Source organism: Muntiacus reevesi, chromosome 3 (genome assembly GCF_963930625.1).
Source record: "Muntiacus reevesi chromosome 3, mMunRee1.1, whole genome shotgun sequence".
In the NCBI taxonomy this organism is placed as follows: domain Eukaryota; kingdom Metazoa; phylum Chordata; class Mammalia; order Artiodactyla; family Cervidae; genus Muntiacus; species Muntiacus reevesi.
Genome location: NC_089251.1, coordinates 187,645,134 through 187,658,163, shown reverse-complemented (window position 1 = coordinate 187,658,163; position 13,030 = coordinate 187,645,134). Strand labels below are relative to the sequence as shown.

The 13,030-nt window shown below is 41.0% G+C and overlaps 1 pseudogene; it reads right to left on the bottom strand.

Moving 5' to 3' along the window:
- Positions 1 to 4,874: 4,874 nt before the first annotated feature.
- LOC136164172 (vascular non-inflammatory molecule 3-like) lies at positions 4,875 to 11,479 on the bottom strand (annotated as a pseudogene).
- Positions 11,480 to 13,030: the final 1,551 nt, after the last annotated feature.

Genomic DNA, 13,030 nt, shown 5'->3' with positions numbered 1-13,030 from the left:
AAAATGGGGGAAGGTTTACTCTAAGGGTGCATTGGTATTCATGAAGGGCCTTGAGCAAAGAAGAATTCAGCATAGACTTGGGGCCAAGGTTGGCAGGCTCCAGGTTCTAGTTGGCTGAAGTTAGGAGGGTCATCATCTTTTCTTAGATTCCAGTCAGCCTGGTGGTTGGTGAGTGAGTCCTCAGTGGGTGTTTGGATCCTACAAAACAGCTCAAGAATGTGCTTCAGACCGATCTTTACCTTCAGAATTGAACTGGGAGTCTTTACAACTGATACATTGTCTCCAAGACAGTCAAGTCATATTTCTGGCCTCGATACAGCTGTTTGTTTTTTTAATTTTTTTAAATTGGAATATAATCCTTTTACAATGTTGTGTTAGTTCGTACTATACAATGAAGCAAATTGAAGTAGCCATATGCATACATATTCCCCTCCCTCTTGGACCTTCCTTCCACCCCCACTCCATCCAGCCCCGAGGTCATCACAGAGCTCAGAGCTGAGCTCCCAGTGCTAGCAAGCAGTACACACAGCAGGGTATATATGTCAATCCCAATCTCCCAGCCTGATCTCAGAGTTTCCTTTAAAAAAATCTTTAATTCTCTTGTTCCCTTAAAATCATTTTCTATGGAGACCTATTCTGCAAAGACAAGCACTGTGGCTAGGCTTAGATCACTAAATGGCTTAGGTCTAAACTGGCTTCTCTCATGTTAAGAAAGCCATGTCTGATTCTTTTCCTCTGGGAGGCCCCCCTATCCTATCTGCCTACAGGTATCTGTCTACGGGTACACAAAGGAAACAGTGAATGCGGCGGTTTAAGGGATTAGACTAATTCTTGCCCCAGCACTGCCACTAGCTTGCTGTGGGACCTTGGAGCGTTCATTTCCCTTATCAGCGATCTCCTCAGCTGACCCAGCTAATCTAGTTGATTTAGCTGATCCAGCTAATTTAAGAGAGATCAACAAAATGCTGATCTCATAGGGCGACATTGAGGATGAGATAAGATGAGCATCTGAGAACATCTGTGTGTATACCTATGCACACGTGTTTTATGTGCAATATTGTGACTTATAATAAGAAATATATATTTGATCTTTATCCTCATAGACAGAGGAGCATCGCAGGCTACAGGTCATGGGATTGCAAAGTGACTAAATGACTGAGTGACTAACACTTGACATTTTTTCCTCCACAGAGCGTTTGAAATCCATGGAATTTTTTGTGATGAGAGAAATAAAGATGTCTTTTGTTTTGATAAAATAAAGTGACTTTTGGAAAGTACCTAAGGCTGAGAGCTGGTTGATAGGAGAACCAGCCAAGGGTTTAGAAGCTTGGAACTTTCAGTCCCATCCCCCTGACCTCCAGAGAGGGAGGAGGAGCTAACCTATGGTCAATAGTTTAATCAGTCATACCTATGTCATGATGGGGTTCAGAGAGCTTTCTGGTTTGTAAATGGGAAGACATGTGGGAAGAATCGCATGCTCCAGAGGACAGGGAAGCTTAGAGTCCCTCTCCCATACCTCACCTTCTGCACCTCTTCCATCTGGCTGTTCTTCAGTAACACCCTTTTGTCATAAACTGGTAATCAAGTAAGTAAACTGTTCCTCTGAGTTCTGTGAGCACTCTGGGAAACTCATCAAACCTAAGGAGAAGGTCCATGAAACTTCTAATCTATAGCCAATTGGTCAGAAGGACAGGAGACAACGGGGTTCACAACCCAAGTCTGACGTGGGGAGAAGGCAGTCTTATGGCATCCAACACCATCTGCAGTTAGATGAGGTCAGAATTGCACTGAACTGTTGGACTCCCAGCTGGTGTTGGAAAATTTCTTGATGGTGTTGGGGAAAAATTCACACATCAAAATCAGGTGTCAGAATCATAGCTGGTAATCAGAAGTGGTATTAGAGTCAGAATTCTAGTGTGTGTGATAAAAGATTAGATCTCTGTTTCTCTACAGTTTCTAAGTATACTATGGGTCTCAATCACCAGTTGCAGGAACTCTGTGAGCCTATGGACTGTAGCCTGCCAGGCTCCTCTGTCCATGGGATTGTACAAGCAAGAATACTAGAGTGAGTTGTTATTCCCTTCTCCAGGGGATCTTCTTGGCCCAGAGACTGAATCCACATCTCTTGTGTCTCCTGCATTGGCAAACAGATTCTTTACCATTAGCATCACTTGGGAGGTCCTCTAAGTATATTCACCTACATATTAATGTTTAATGGCTAGAATACTGTCAATTTCCTATTGACATTAATCTAATTGATAAAGTTGTTTATATTGTAAGACTATATATGTTTACCATAGGACTTAATACACCTTTTGGTTTTTTTTTAATAGTCTCTAATCATTATTATATGACTTAAACTAACTCTCATGAAAAAAATTTTTTTTTCCTTCCAATGAATTATATACATTGTTGCCTCAGAAACAGTAGCTGAAGACAGGAGAGTGGCTTCACTTTCCAAAGAAAAAATTTCAATGAGGAAGACACAGTTGTGAGGGTTGAGTCTAGCAAGGTCCTTATTAATGAGTCATGGTAAATAAAATGAGAATTAAGGAGGAGAAGGGGCAGAGACAAAAATAGAGCTCAAAGAAATAAAAGACATGGGATGTTAAAAGATAAGGGCCAAAACAACATGGGATATAAAAAGAGGAACACTAGGTTGTTTAGTCACGGTAAGAGCTGAGAACACCCATGGGATGCAGTGATTCTGCAGTTCCTGGGACTAGAGAAGGGGCAGAGGTTGGCTATAAAAGATGCATGGGGTAAGGGGTGGTGAGGAAGCTGGGGCCACTAGATACTAAAGCAAGCTCCAAACAACTGTCTAGAAGAGGAAGAAGAAGCTTAGAAAGAACCAACACGAGGTCATCATGGGGAAGAAGCCTCCATCCTGCACAGAGGAGTCCAGAGCACAGATTCCACCCTAGCCCCTGGAGAGAGATTCCAGGTATGATGGAAGCAGAGAGACCACAGGTATTTTCTGCTGCCTAGAATGTCTCCAACTTCCTGGAACTGGATTGAATTAAATCAAGTGGAAATAAACACTTGGGAAAAATCTAGAAAAGCAGTTGTCATATCTTTTAGAGGAGGGGAAATGTGTTCCCAAACTCGGAGAGATCCTCAGCCTCTCCCACACATCCTAGAGAGCTCCTCTTCTCTCACATACATGTATCTCTTCCCAGAGTTAATAAGTGACCAACCAGGAGAAGGACTCAGGATGCCAGGGTCAAGGGGCCGAAGGTAACTGGGGAAAAGGTGACAGGCTGGCGTTTTCTAGGGAAGACCCTGTCTAGCACAGGCTCCAACAAACTCCAGAGGATGAGAGGGTTTAACCAGGATTGGGTACATTCTAAGACAAAACTTTCAGAAGGAAACACTGTGTGTTCTGAAGTAGATCATTTATTCATTTATCTCTTTTTAAATTTCCGTTCACAAGTATCTAACTACCATACAGATATTCCATAAAAGTAGAATAAAGAGATAATGGAAGAATTTCAACTTGCTAAAAAGTTATTTAAAAGATATCTGTGTTTTTAACTTTCTGTATCCTAACTGACCAGGACCAAATACTCTCCACATTCTCCACACTAACCCTGAGCATTTACAAATGAGAGATACAGTATTTGCATTCATTAGAGCAGTTACCACACAAGGACTCTTCATGGCTCTCCTCCCATAGAACATGTTGCACCATACTTGGACATAGTGACACACACTTATGTGCACCCACACAGAAGATGACTGCAACTCCCAGAGCGAGTATGCAAAACGTGTGCACTCATCCATTTCTTTTTAAGTCTTCTTAAGTTGGCTGTTTCTGCAAAGTCATGACACATCTTCTAAACAGATATTATGGGCTGGGCTCTCTCTCCCCCCCACCCCTTTGCCAGGCGAATCCTGAAAGGATGGCAGTGAATGAGGATCACTGTAGTTACCCAGGGCCCTGCCCTAAGCATGGAGGATCCCTCTCAAACACTCTTCCATAAAGGGTTAGAACCAAGATAGGCAAAGGGGCTCTGCCTCAGCTCCGCAGACATCCATCTCTTGAAACCTAATCAAAGAAAGCAAAGGATTAACTTCAGTGCAGATTTGGTTTCTGGTCCAGAGGCCTTCTCTGACAATGTCACTCTAAAAGCAGCATGAAGTAGTCAAATGCCCACAAACTTTGGAATCAGAAGCTCCCTGTTTCAGATCTACATATGTAGTAATATCAGAAAGACCTTGGATGAACATGCAGTAAATAAATCTACTGCCCTGGTGATCTTTACAAATAAAGAAAACATTAGCTGCTGGCTATCATTGGCAATCAATATTTTTATTTTAATTCCTCTATAATCATCTTCCTTTGATTCTCAAAATCACATTTATGTAACAAAATAAAACCCCAAATTCTCCATCACAGCCTAAAGACAGTCTAGAACTACAACTTGTCTTCATATCATAGTGTCTTTGTGTAAGTTGTTTACATAAGTTGAACCTCAGTGTTACAACGCTGTCTCATTATTTCAAATTTTCATTATGCCAATCTACTCCATCTGTTCATATCTCATTAAAGTTAATTTAAAAAGTCATTAAAGAACTTTTCTGGTGGTACAGTGGGTAAGAGTCCACCTGCCAAAGCACGGGACAGGGGTTTGATCCCTGGTCTGGGAAGATGCCACATGCCTCAGAGCAACTAAACATACGCACCACAACTGCTGAAGCCCGCACACCCCACAACAAGCGCAGCCACTGCAATGAGAAGCTTGTGCGACCCAGGGAAGAGTAACCCCAGCTGGCGGCAACTAGAGAAAGCCTGCTCACAGCAAGGAAGACCCAGGCCCATCAAAAATAAATAAATATTTAATTAATTAATTTGGGGGGAAAAAAAAGAATCATTAAAGCAATGCTTGGCTTGAAAGTGAAGGGGTCCCAAGACTGTGGCTGCCCTTTGGGGCAGGACTCGGGGGAGTCCTGCAGCTGGTGTGCAGCTGGTCATGTGCAGCTGGCGTTGTGGGTTCGGCAGCAAGCAGGTTGCCTCGCAGGGCGCGGGCCCATGCTGAACGGAAGGGGGAACGGAAGGGCCCATACGGAGAGGCCGGGCAGGGTATTGTACAGGCCTTGGGGCAGAGGTGCTGTCAACCTGGAACTCTTCCACCACCACCGCAGCCGGGCCATGTGAGAGAATATCAAAACAAGTGAAAATGCCCAGCGTCCCAAAGGGAGTGTTGGGAGTCACATGTTCTGAATCCGTGGGTAAATCAAAGTGAACTTCAGGTGCAAAAAGATTGAATTGCTAATGAAAAGCAAAAAGGGGGAAGATTGGTAAGAAAACTGGCAAATAAAAGTGATGAATATTTGCAAAATCTTTTCTTGCATGTATTTTAGTGTGCATATTTAAAACTATTACACATAAATTAGTGTAAATTATGCCCACTATACCACTGTCTTGTGAGTTTTCTCACAGGCCCCTCAGCTTGTCCCCTGGACTCGATGGATATCCCAGCTCCACAGGCCACTCTCTCAGGCATCAGTCTGAGAGCCGCCCATGACCTTGGAGGCCACGACCCCAACTTACCTTGCTAGTGAAGGCCTCGCTCCTCCCACAGCCCCGCCCCCGGGAGGTGGCACCCTCTCTCGACCCCGCCCCCAGAAGCCCCGTCCCTATCTTACCCCACCCCCGCACTGGTCCCACCACCAAAAAACCCTGAAATACTTCATTTTTCTCACAACCAGTGAATCAACCAATGAGATCATATTTACAAATAATATTTAAAAGATGAATATTTGTCTTAAAGTCACTTGAAATTTCGAACATCACAAATTTCTGATGGTTTTCCATTCAGTTCTTTAAGGACTAACATCACCGCCCATGTGAAGTTTAACACGTGTTAATAAACTAAACATTGTCATGTCTCCCCATGATATGGCTAGGTTTATATAAGTGAGGTGAAGTAAACTGGAACTTGGGCAATGTAATAGCTAAACCTTGTTAATTAGTAAGCCATTAGAAATTTTTCTCCAGCTTGGTTACTGCTCCCAGACTCCATCTACCCTGGGCTCAAGAGTGCAGCCTTACCTTCTGCTCAGGTTTTTATTTGGCGTGATGTGTGCATATGCGCTCAGGCCACACCCCATCCCACCCCCACCACTGAGGTTCCCAAACTCTTCTGTCCTCTGCTCAGGTGGAAGCCCATCCTTCATTCCCAAGAGACTGATTCAAGCCAGGCAAGTGGCCCCTAGGTGGGTTGAAGGAATAATAAGGTTTCTGTGGGGTTTTTAGGAAAGAGAAATTCAGTCTTCCTCTGGATTTTGTCCCTATTAGGATATGTGCTTTGTAACTAGCAGCCTTGTGGCTTCTGAAAGGATAGTCAGCCGAGAGAAAGTTGGAACTTTTTTACAAGGAACTAAGAGAGCTAGAGGGTGACTTTCCCTGGTGGTCCAGAGGTCCACACTCCCAATGCAAGGGACATAGGTTCGATCCCTAGTCAGAGAACTGAGATCCTGCCTGCAGTATGGCATGGCCTGAAAGGATAAAAAAACACACCATAAAAAAAAGAGAGAGCGAGCCGGGGGGATGGCTGACATCTTCCAGGCCTTAAGATACAGACCATGCCAGAAACTAGACCTATCCTTTCTATGATTTATATTTTCTCAGGTACCTGAGCAAGGGCATTCCATTGCTTTTGGTGTTGTTTCAAATCAATTTCAGTTGGGGGTTTTTCTATCATTTCAATCAAAAAGATCCTAATGGAATGAATGACTAAAGCTTAATAGCAAACACTAACAAACTGGGTCAAAAAACTTACTCTAGTATTAAATCATGTGATGAAACAGAATTTCTCCATCTTTCTCAGAGAAAATCCTGTGAGGCTATTAGCACATCTGCTTTAATATTCTGCCAGATTCTATTTTATGACTAATTCAAATTCGTAACCCTTATATAAAAGTCAAAGTAAGTTAAGTCCCCTTTTCAACTAAATGTAATAATTAAGGAATGTGTTTATAACAGTCTCCTCACCAGCATTCAACAGACAAGTCTATATAGATATCACAAACAAAAATAAGTCAAGATCAGCTAGGGCACAAGCAATTCACACCTTATGATAGTGGGCCATAAGCCTGCCCTCAAAATTAAACACCACATCAGTGTTGTATTGGTAATGACCATCAGGGGGACACTGAGGGTCACTGGCATTAAACGGATTTTTGTCCCCGATATTTGCCACAATGTAGATGAGTTGTCCTTGGCCAGACAGCTGAGTTTTTGTTGCAAAGGGGTCCAGCCAAGCCTAATTCAATAAGTACTGCCTTAAACTTACAGTGTGTCAATGATTTTTGAACATCCAAACTGATACTTTATTTGCCTGTCATTATAACACACAACAACTCTGGGTTAAGAATCAACAGAAGGGGAGGGTGGGATGTTTCGAAAGAACAGCATGTATATTATCTGTGGTGAAACAGACCACCAGCCCAGGTGGGAGGCATGAGTCAAGTGCTCGGGCCTGTTGGGCTGGGAAGATCCAGAGGAATCGGGTGGAGAGGGAGGTGAGATGGGAGACCGGGATGGGGAATTCGTGTAACTCTATGGCTGATTCACATCAATGTATGACAAAACCCACTGAAAAATAAAAAAATTAAAAAAAAAAAAAAAAAAAAAAGAATCAACAGCAAAGATTTAAAAGCTCATATGCAATACAATGGCTTCCCAGGTGGGGCAGTGATAAAGCATCTGCTTGCAATGCAGGAGACACAGGTTGGATCCCTGGATCAGGAAGATCCCATAGAGTAGGAAACAGCAATCCACTCCAGTATTCTTGCCTGGAGAATCCCATGGACAGAGGAGGCTGGCAGGCAACCTCGGAGGGGTTGCAAAGGGTCAGAGAGCACACACATGCAATACAATCTTCTTCTTTATGAAAACTAACCTATTCTAGCTGCCAGATTCACAACAGCAGTGCAAGACCAAAGCACAGAATGGATGGAAGAGGAAGAGGAGGAAGAAGAGAAGCAACAGATTTTCTTATGAAGTTCTCCCAGGAAGACAAATGAAGGGCTTTTCTAATGGAGAGAATCTTTTCCATAATGCAAGCCACATTCCTAGTAGGAGGCAGTGAACAGTTGGTCCCAGGCCAACCATCCTCTACAAATGCAGCTTTAGGTACTAGAAATATTTTTTAAAAGGAAGGAAAAGAAAAGGAAATAAAAAGATTTCACCCTTTTGTCTGTGCCCTTACATGTCAAGTTAGCATAATAACTTCCCTTCCACCTTAGAGGGCCCTTGTGTGAAACCTTGGGATAAGTGCACAGTATGAAATTGCTTTTCAAAGTAATGCCCAAACCTTCCAGATTGGAGATGTTTATCCTAGAAGTAAAAAGGGGTTGAGATGAGTAAATAGGTAAGACTATAGCTGGCTTCAAATTTTTAAAAGACTCTAATTTGAAGATGAGTCACATATTCGAACATGCTATAAAGGCAGTAGGGACACCAAAAGAAGTTATGAGAGATTTCACTGGAAAAGAAAATCCAAATTTCTGCAACTTGAATGTGCTAAGAAGTGGATTTACTAGTCATGGAGATTTCAAGTAGAAGACGATGCTTCCGGCACTCAGAGCCCTTTCTGTTAGCGTGACTCAGTGGAAATGGCCGTGCTTGAATTCCAGCAAGGCTAATTACCAATTGTGAGACCTTAAGCCCCCCTCTTTTCCTCATATTTGAAGTGGGAGATAGTTCCCTGGTGGTGTAGTGGCTAAGATTATGTACTGCTGATGCGGGCACCCAGGGTTCAATCCCTGCTCAAGGGACTAGATCCCACATGCCCCAACTAAAGATCCTGCCTGCTGCAACGAAAATTGAAGATCATGTGTGCTGCAAGTAAGACCTGGCGCAACCAAATAAATAAAAACAATAAAATAAATGTATATTTTTTAAAAAATGAATAAGTAAACTACTTAAACTGAATAAAACAATGTGCTTAGTGTATCAAGTGCAGATTCAGGAACCAAGTAGGTGCTCAATAAATAAATAATGGCCATTATGGACTTTGTAACAACAAGAAGACCGCCCAGGGACGCTGATGACTTGATTGCCTGTAGAGGTCATTCAGACTCGCCGAGGTTTCTCAGGCCCCCTACAATTGATGTTGAACTAATCTTTGACTAGAAAGGACAGATTTGTGACTATTATTTCAGATCATTTCTTTTCTCTTGCCTTCAGGAAAAACAGAGTGATACTGTCAACGTGCATATTCATTAAGGAAGGCCTTAATAAAACACGTATATATCTTATTTTGGTTTTCTTTTTTTGGCTAGATAATTAGGGCACTTTAATGTTTCCTATTAGTTCCCCATGGGGAAAGCTCCAGGAAGCATGAGGTGTGTCAGTGTTCTAAATGATAGTATTTAAATACACAAGGATGACTATGTGGACCTGAAATATCCCTTTTAGAGATGAGTGTGACTAGGGAAGAAATGGTGGCTTTCTTTACCAATATTAGCATTTTCTTAAATACTGGATTTTTCCTTTCTACAACACAGAGCTGAAGGTTTGCCATTTGCATGTCTGCAAGACTGAATAATATTAAAGTTTCATCTGTCACCTACTTTCCCTACTTAAAATATTTCACCAGAGACTTTTTTTTAGGACATCTTTCCCCTAGGAAAGTCAGTTTTGTCAGCCCAGACAAACAGAGTGTATTTCAGTCTAAGCCTCTTGAGTTATTGCACATAATGAGTCCTTCCTGCTCTGGGAAAAGCCCCATAAACAAGCAAACAATGAGTCATAATTACATGGTTACTGTAAACACAGACTGTGCAACATTTTGAGAATATTTTTCCAAAGGTGAAAATCCCAGGGTGAGACCTGACTCACATATAAGAGCTCTTATGTTGCAACACTGGACTTGGCTTTCCAATTAATTTCAGATGGTCAGAATTATTAAAGAAGTTTCTCTTTTTGTGCACTTGATAAAAGCTTTAAGCAGATGCCTGTAAATTTAAAACTAGCACAGTAAATAACTTTTTAATGCATTGATTTTGCCATCATGTAGGATCTATTTTAAAAAGTAAGTACACTTAAAATGATTTATTTTCATAATCTTCCTTATATTTTATGCAGATTTTCTTTCAGAAAGTTATGCTTAAACTACAGCTATAAACAACTGCTACACTTTCTTGAAGGACAAGAAAGCAAAATTTCAGAGCCTGCTCCTGTTTAAAAAAAAAAAAAGTAATAGTTTTTTTTTAAGGAATAATTAACACTCAAGAGGACACCATACTGTATAGATTCTATGTATTATTTCACTTTCCATTCATTTTGTGGGGGTGGGGTGAGGTCGGGGGTGGGATTTGGCCGTGCTGCATGGCTTGTGGAATCGTAGTTTCCCTATCAGTGATGGGGAGGGCCCCAGAGGGCCCCAGTCAGGTCCTCGGTAGTGAAAGCTGAGACTCCTAATCACTGGGCCACCAGGAAATTCCCTACACATACATCTACTCTATAAAGTGAAGTAGGAAAGGAAATTATATTATCTCTATTTTACTTCAAGAGGTTAGGTTTTCTTTCCCACATCACTTAGCCAAGAGGTGGTAGGATATAGTCTCAGAGAAAACACCTCGTTTTCAAGCCCTGTGCAATTTCCACTCACCATACTGATGACATTGCATGCCGATATCAAAGCCTTTTGGAATATAAGTGCACTCATCTTTTTACCATTCCTGCAAAGGAGGCATGTATTCATGGGTGAACCCTTACTTACATCTGAGAACATAAGTCCTAGATTTTGCAACTTTCTCACTTTGTTGAAAACCAGTTAATCACATCTATTATGAAATGTGTGTACACATATTATTCATCCATAAATAACCAACCAGACATCATCACAAATCATTTACCAAATAGGAGACATGCCAGGTGGTGCACAATACGAAGAATTAGAGAAGTCAAAGCCCAATGCCACAGACTGTCAGCAACAATACTAGTCAAGCTTACTGAATTTGCTATGTTACAATAACACAACTTTTTGTTTAAAGGTCAAAAGGTAATGACTTTACCTCTGGGGTCTCTACATGGAATCCAGTTTGCTTCAAGGTCTGGGATATCCTCCAAATAGGGATAAATGGTCTCCCTTGTGAGGATCCAGTCATAAATTCCATCTTCTGGGGTCACAATGATATGTGCGCCCTGCACAAGTAGGAGCAAAAAATTTTCTACTGAATTCAAAACACTCACAGTCTTATGAAGTTTCAGATTTTCTTTCCAATATCCCAGCCAGTGTATCAGGGGCAATACCTGCCTGGCTGCCAGTTTAAGTGCTTTCTCTAAAACATCTATATTCTTGTTCATCAGGAGCAAAGCTGCTTCTTTTAGCACGGGTGTTTCTGTTCTGTTTGGTAATATAACAGCATACTCAAGCACTGCAGCAAGAAAAGTGTCCAGTGCACCAACTCTCAGGACAAAGAGCACCAAAATGGCCACATATTTTGGAAAATATGATATAATCATAGATAAAATTTAGTGTGCTTTGTTAAGCTCAGATTCTTGTACTTTGTATCGCTGGAACAACTTTTATGTTAAAGACCTGCCTATCTGCTACCACTACTTATACTATCTCAGGAATAGATTTTATAACACAATGTTGAGAGAGGACATTGTGCAAGAAGTACATAATCAGATTGACTCTAGTGCGAGATGCTACCCTTGGCACTGTTAAGAGGTCCAACCAAGTCTAGAATTGGAAGTAGTAAGCCAAGCAGACGAGTTCACACCATTCCAAAACACACTTGGGGTTGAACTCTTTTCTTCTAATAAAATATTTTATGAAACTATTTCAATATTTTCAATCAAAATATTTTATTAAATGGCTCAATATCTCCATTAATAGGGCCAATGTGGAATCATTGTAGTAGGAACTATCATAGCAACAATTTGTGAAAACTTACATAGTTAGCTATGACAGATATGCAACAGAGTCTAAGGCAAGCCTCAGTTTTAATAGAGCTCCCAAAATAACAGGAGAGAACGTTTGCATACTTGCTAATGACTGAACTCAATGTTTATGACCAGTGGCCCTAAGTGTTTGCACTATAAGAAGCTATCAGCAGAAACCACAGTTGCCAGTTTCTCTTGGAAAGCCTGCCTAACAGTCTGAAATACTGGAACTTTACCTGAACACTGTGTAAAACATAGATAGATGACAAAATGGTCAGTGATGGTGAGTGCCCACCTGGCTGAATCTCTGGTCCTCTCTGGAACCCAGCCAATGCTGTGAAGTTTATGTGCAGAAACCAAAGAGCTAGGCTTTGGGGGCATACAATTTATTCATCTTTATAGGATCTGCTCACTTTTCAAGGGAGGCCCTCTTCCCTAAATACTTATACATGACTCAAAATCTAATCTTCAGGAGGTTTTTTCCTTATGCTTCATCTGATGTAGGGAAACTGGCAAGTTTTGGATATTTGTGTCTTTTTTGTTTCTTTGGTTGCTTCAGTTCTATTGTAAACCCTTTAATTGGAGTAAACTTTTTTCATTATCAGAATATGCCTTCATTTCCCCAGATCCCCTACTGAGTTTCCATGTGACTTTATGTCCTGAAATAATAATATCAATCAGGTGCAAATTCATTTCAGAAAAAAAATTGAGGACAGTATTAGAATTACATAAGACAGATGAATTGCTTTATAATGAGAAGGAACTTATTTTCATGCCAGGTTGAAATTCTACCTGTTGCTTCGCTTGACCTGACTTTCTGAATAGAGTAAAAAAGAAACAAAGGAATTTCCCTTCACACTCCTTAATTCCATAAAGTATATAAACTTTTTATTATTTTGAAATCAATAGAAACATGTTTCAGATAGTTTTTTACCAAGTATGGCTAAGTAATGTCTTGCCTCATATATATATATGAGGAGTAGGAAGTGATTATGGATACAAGTTGTTTAAACAAGGTTTGAACTTAAATATTCAAGTACCTAACTTGAATGACAGTTCAAAATTATTATGGCATTAGGATATTTAGAATCTAAAGTTCTGTATTAAAATAAATATAATTATGCT